This window comes from Trematomus bernacchii, unplaced genomic scaffold (assembly GCF_902827165.1).
Source record: "Trematomus bernacchii unplaced genomic scaffold, fTreBer1.1, whole genome shotgun sequence".
NCBI lineage: Eukaryota > Metazoa > Chordata > Actinopteri > Perciformes > Nototheniidae > Trematomus > Trematomus bernacchii.
This window is the reverse complement of record NW_022987547.1, coordinates 3,041,960-3,048,157: the sequence shown is the minus strand read 5'-3', so window position 1 is coordinate 3,048,157 and position 6,198 is coordinate 3,041,960.

Below are 6,198 nucleotides of genomic sequence, written 5' to 3'. Positions count from 1 at the left end.
GTTTCCCTTCAGCTGGCAGCATTGCAGCCTATCATATGCACCTACAACTGGAGTCGTTACGTCGATTTAAAATGTAATTTATGGTTATACATATCTAATTCATTGCAGAATAATGTGACATAATTGCGAAAGATGATTTTTCATTACTGACAACATACTGAAGAACACACATCCCCGCGGTACTAGACTCATTTGAATAACTATAAAGATGAGAAATGGGTTACAAAACCAACATTTTGTGAACAAATTGCGAGTTAATACAAAGGGTTATACAAATAGCATCTGGGATAAATGTGCTTGAGGTCTTTTACTGTATATTAATTAGCAAAAAAAGGGTAGCCTAAATGGTTTACAGAATAATCGGGTACAGTTTATTTTAATCAAAGGCCCCTGGTCAAAAGACACATACATTAGGATGTTATATAAACACAGTAAGACCATAAGAATACAAATACACATTATTAGGGAATTTGGTGTATTACATTAGCCATTGCAATACAATATATTAAACATATTATGCTCTCCTACATTTCCTTTTCTATGTTTTAATTGACAAATACATGTTGTGGCGCCCCCTTAGGTTGATCAACGTAAATACAAATGAATAGTCAAATGGTGGCTTTCATTCCCCTCTGTTTGCTAAAAATCAACTATGTTTCACTTAGGTTTTTGCAGATGATTAATGGAAAGGCAAACAAGCACTGCAGTGCTGCCATTAGTCAGTGTAGAGCCCTCATTAGTCTAGAAGTTGCAATTTGCAATGATTGCAGAAATTCCTAGAGCAGGACACAGTTTTCTGTTGGACTTTTGTTAGGTCAGACTGTTGTTGAATGTTCATAATCAACTTACTTGGGTGTTTAACAATGACACTATTTGTTATCTATTCCCCTGTGTGGTGTAGTCACGGTGTACTGGACATTTTTGTTCTGATCCCTGTTGTTCAGTGACATTAACAAAACAATGATGGACTCTTTGTTTGGCTGTGAAACCATCCATGTGAACCCATGAGAGTAGGCCTACTTTAAATAATTTTCCTCTTATTGGGAGGCGTGTGGCGCAGTGGATAGAGCCTTGGTGTTTTGGGATCATGGGGTCACAGGTTCAAACCCCACTGCAGTCAGCATGTCGTTGTGTCCCTGGGCAAGACACTTCACCCCAAATTGCTCCTGTGGGGATTGTCCACAGTATTGAGTATGTAAGTCGCTTTGGATAAAAGCGTCTAACAAGTGACATGTAATGTAATGTTATTGAAAGTCAACAAGTAACACAGCTGCAGGCATAGCCTTGCGTAGTTTTTGATGTCCATGTACTCATTACGTTTAAATCACATAAAGGTGCAGGAAAACATTATCTTCCTTCCAACTTCATGATCTGAGTCTTATACTCTGATTCAAGACCAGTGAAATGAAATCATCATTCTTGAAGATAGAAAACTTTTCTATAAAGGGCATAGGTCGAGACAGTGTCTTCCCTGTAGATAAAGATGCCATCGGGGTTTGGAAAGGGGTCAACGGGATTCCCTTTATCCAAAGAGTATGGGGATTACCAATGTCTGCAAAGAGCTGCTTTCTTACAGATTATGTACAATCTGTTCTCAGCAACAGAATCCCATATTCACAAGACAGAGGAAGAGCATTAACCGACAGGCTTATACATTCAGGAGCAAATAAGGTCTCTCCGCAGCATCCTGCAGACATTGTGACTCAAGACTCATGCTAACTGAATTGTATTTAGTACCCGGCCATTACTACCCCAAACACCGGTTTAATGTTCGGGTTTAAATATGTTGTTCAATTGATACAAACTATAGATATAACAGGACCACTAAATTACGTAATCTAGTGCCTAAGATCCTTTGTGATAAAAAATATGTCCGTCCATTCATCCATGTAGATTGTCTTAGAACAACTGGTCTCTATTTAGTGTATATTATTCAAGTCTTTATTTACATTTTAAGGAAGTCACACATTTAATGTACAAAGAGAGGAATTTCAAAAAGACAGGAAGGGAGTATTAGAAGCAGCCAAGCAGGACTATTTACATACAGGCAGCTACACATTGGAAACTACTGATAGTCTGAACATCGGCTGATAGTCTCTAACAAATACTGAAGACTGGAGGTTTGCAGTTTGCTGTTTCTGGCTCCATCTGCACAAAGATAAATGAGGGCTAGTGTGATGGTTGTAAATCAAGTCTTGATTGCTGTCAGGATGTTTAGATTATTAACTTCAAGTGGATGGCTTTCATTTGAAAAACTCAATTTGTCATGGACTGATCTCATATGGATGTAAGGTGCTTAACGGCTACAGGTGCAAGTGTAAATAAGGAATGCTGTAAAAATGTAGATAAGATTACACCAGCAGGCTCACTGTTGTGTGATAAGTACACTCAACAATAGCATGGAGGTGTAGCCCTCAATAAGTAAATATACAAGCTACCCATAACTGTTGTGTCTCGTCAAATGTGTTATGTTTATGTATTATGTCTGTAATTTTCATGTTTTTTCACGTCTGGTCATGTCTGTTTATTTAGGTTCTTCATCTCTAGTCAGTCTCTGTGTTTATTGTCATGTCTCATTTTCCACCAATTTCCACCTGTTCCCACTCACCTCATGTTTAAATAGTCCTGTCTCTCCCCTGTCCTGTGTCAGTTCGTCTTGTTTGTTTCTCCGAATGGTCATTCCAAGCCCCAGCTCAGAAAGGATCGCTTTCACTCATGTCAGGTTTTGTTTCTTTTGTTAATTTTGTAGGCTTAAGTTTTTCTTAAGTTCTCTTTTTGTTATGCCTAGTTTTGTCCTCCTTGTGAGCGCCTTTTGTTATTTCCAGTACCTACTCTGTTAAGAGGGATTACCTGATCTGTGAAATTAAAATTACTTTTTTTTACATTCAAGACTTTGTCTCTGGGTCGTACATTTGGGTTCATCAGTTTGTGTCGAGATCCTGACAATAACTGCCTACTTACTAAAACTAGCTGGATACATTTGGCACAAATAACAGGGTCTTTCACATAACTTGATGGGGATTTAAAATACAAATAAAAAACGTATAATGTATATAAATCTGTATTTCCTCATTTAACTTTGTTGTGCATTGAAAGAAATGCATTGAATTATGAAATGTTCCCTCTTAGCAGTGCAGTACATACGTCTGGCCACTAGCTGTCAGTCTTTACTTTGAGAAAGGCGGATGGCGTACACAGGGGGGCAGACCAGAGTCAAGAATATAAAGAGAGAGTCTACAAACAAATTGATTTTGGATTCTTGCAACAGTTTTTCAGGTATTTTGGATTGCATACATTTTCTCTTCTTGCCCTATTTCGATTTTTATTTGAACCATTGTTTGGTGCTACAATCAGATGTCCATCACTTTGCACATTCTACCTTTTATAGACCAGGATTATGAACACAGATATAATGAAAACTAGTCAGTCTCAGTTAGGAAATAGAGCTCATTTGAGTAATCAAACCAGCCAAGCTGAATACTTTATATCTCTAGCTGATTTAAAGTATCTGATTACAGATCTGAACTGATTTAATAAATGGGCTGAGTGTACTGTGAGATGTGTTAAAAAATCTGCAGAGAATTCAAACCTCCAGGTCATGTGATGTGAGAAATAAGAACCGTTAATGTACTATTGGTTCTACAAGGCCGTATACTCTTTGAATTAGTCTTTAACATGTTTCTAACAATAGGATAACCTTTCAACTAACATCTGCACCATCTGTGTGCTATGTGCATATTTGTTAATATATAATTAATATATCAGGTTATTCTGATATGTGTACTCTTGCAGTACTAACTCATATACCTTATGGCATCCATTCCAAGTCATGGTCTGCTTGATGCATGTAATATAGGTTTCCCCCTCTGAACCCTCACTGTGAAAGCAGCAGGTTTGTTAATGAAATGCAGTGACTATACCAGACATATCTCCAGGGTAGGATGTCTGGATTAAAATGTGGGAATAAGCACACACATTGCTTTGGCCCAATTCAGCTTGTGTCTAGGTTTTTTATTTGTGTATTTTTTTAGATGTTTTTGAAAAACAGACCTTTAGTGCAAGCTACATTTCCAGCATGATGCATTTATGCCACAATATTACCAGGTGTTGTGTGACATGCCTCCCACTCAGGCAGGTATCATCGCTGGCCGTGGATCACAATACCAAAACCCCAGTGACACAGAATCAAGGCTTACTGTCAAGGACACCTCTGATAAAACCAGAAGTGACTTTCACATCGCTGTGCCGTACACTGTTCTCAACCTCAAATGGCGTTACACTGGCTGCTGATCTCTTTTCCCACAGCAAGTTTAGCTCATGCGGAAAAAAGCCTGTCCGAAAGCAGAGGTGCCATCACAGATAAATGGTGATAAATCGGGGTGTTTGCTAAATTAAAAAAAGAGAGGCTACTGACAGAGTCTGGAGCTGGCAGTTGAGACAGGAACTCTGCAGCCTCTCGTTCCCCTTCCTCTCAAGCAGAGTCAGGGGGTGAACGCCTGTTTGAAGCTCTCCCCCCGGGCTCCAGGGTTCTGTGGGATCCGGGTGTGCTGACACTGTTAGCACGCCTGATATGAGAGCCTGATCAAAGCTGGCTCATTCTGCCTGACCGATTTCCACAGGATTAAGGATTAGGGAGACAGGAAGCTGGGAGAGGCACAGAGACAATCTCTGAGAGACAAAAAAGGGATCGTGAGGGTTAGGGAGAGTGAAAGGGATGGACAAATGCAAGAGGAGACAGAGGGGGTCATATGGCACTGGCAGAGAACATCTTAAGAAAAAGAAATCAGAGAATAAGTGTGAAGGGATTTAACAAACACATAAATCACTTCATTAATAAGTAAAACAAAAAGTACATTCAGAGAGCATTATAAAAGAGGCTTTTCTGTAAAACCCACATTTGGAGTGATTTTTAAAAGACAATGCAGCTTTAGTTTTTCACCTTCTGTTAACAAACAAGTTTTCCCAGAGGATCAGGCTGTGCTGCAGCTCAGGAAGTGTTAACTCTGATATCTAGCCGGGAGATAAACCCTGCTGTGCTTTAATAGTGAAATCTTGAAATCAATTCTAAAACTAACAGGGCACCAGTGTAGAGCCTCTCAACGGGGGGAGAAATGATCCTTTGTCCTTCTTTTGGAGGACTACACGCAAACAGGAAAGGGAATCTGGCAGTCTAAATGTAATACATGTAGAAGACACGTGCCATGGTTTAGAGGTCAGCAAATAATAAACATTTAGATATTTTGGAATTTGCTTTTCAAATGACTGTGAGGTATCATTAAAGCAAATATCCGAATAAAGTCACATAAGTTATCATCTAGATTGTTCATGGTCCTGGATAGGTTAGAAGTCTTAACTGTGAGGCAAGTTGAACATAATCTTTGTCACATGAAGTAATTCTATAGTCAAAAATATAGGCCTGTGATGGCTACAATCTTCAGTTGATAATAGCATATTTAAAGTAATAGTAGAGCAAAATGAAAGTCTATGACCTAGCAACTTGTAAGAGTGTTTTTTAAAAGGTTGTTTGAACAGCAGACCATTTTCTATTAGCCTAATAATCCTCTCATTCATGACAAGATTTGATTCAAGAACATCAAAACATGCTTAGTGTTTCTTTCACACCTTGAGGTCGCTCTCCTGTGTGATGTGGTCCGGGTGATTGTGGCAGGACATTTGTACTGATAACAACAGCTACTGAGCCTTGGCGGAAACTACCTAGTTTATCAGACCTTTGTACGTGACATCTCGGAACCTGGTGTATGAAGAATCCTGTTTACTGGCAGGTGTGTTTAACAGTCGTCGTCATGGAACATCCCAGTGTGTGAGTTTTGGTTTGTGGCAGGCATCAGTTTCATGCACCTGACTAACATCATGTTATTGCACTGCTGTCTGTTGGTTTCTGTTACTCATTTTTCAGAAGTCCAGACCGTAGATTGTGCACAAGAGCCGAAACCGAGAGATGATGCATTTCTACATGGCCTCTAAAAGAGGAAGGGACTATACGTTGAGATTGAGCGTCCGTTACAGGTAATTACCGATCACAGAGAGGGAGAGAAAGTGACAGGGAGAATGAATGGGGACAATACACCACCTGCCTGCCACTCCGGATTAAAAGCGGCAGAAGAAAGGTCAGGGAGAGGTAAAGTTGCACACCCCCACCAGATGTGCGCCTGCTCTGGCCTATAGCCGATTCATTAT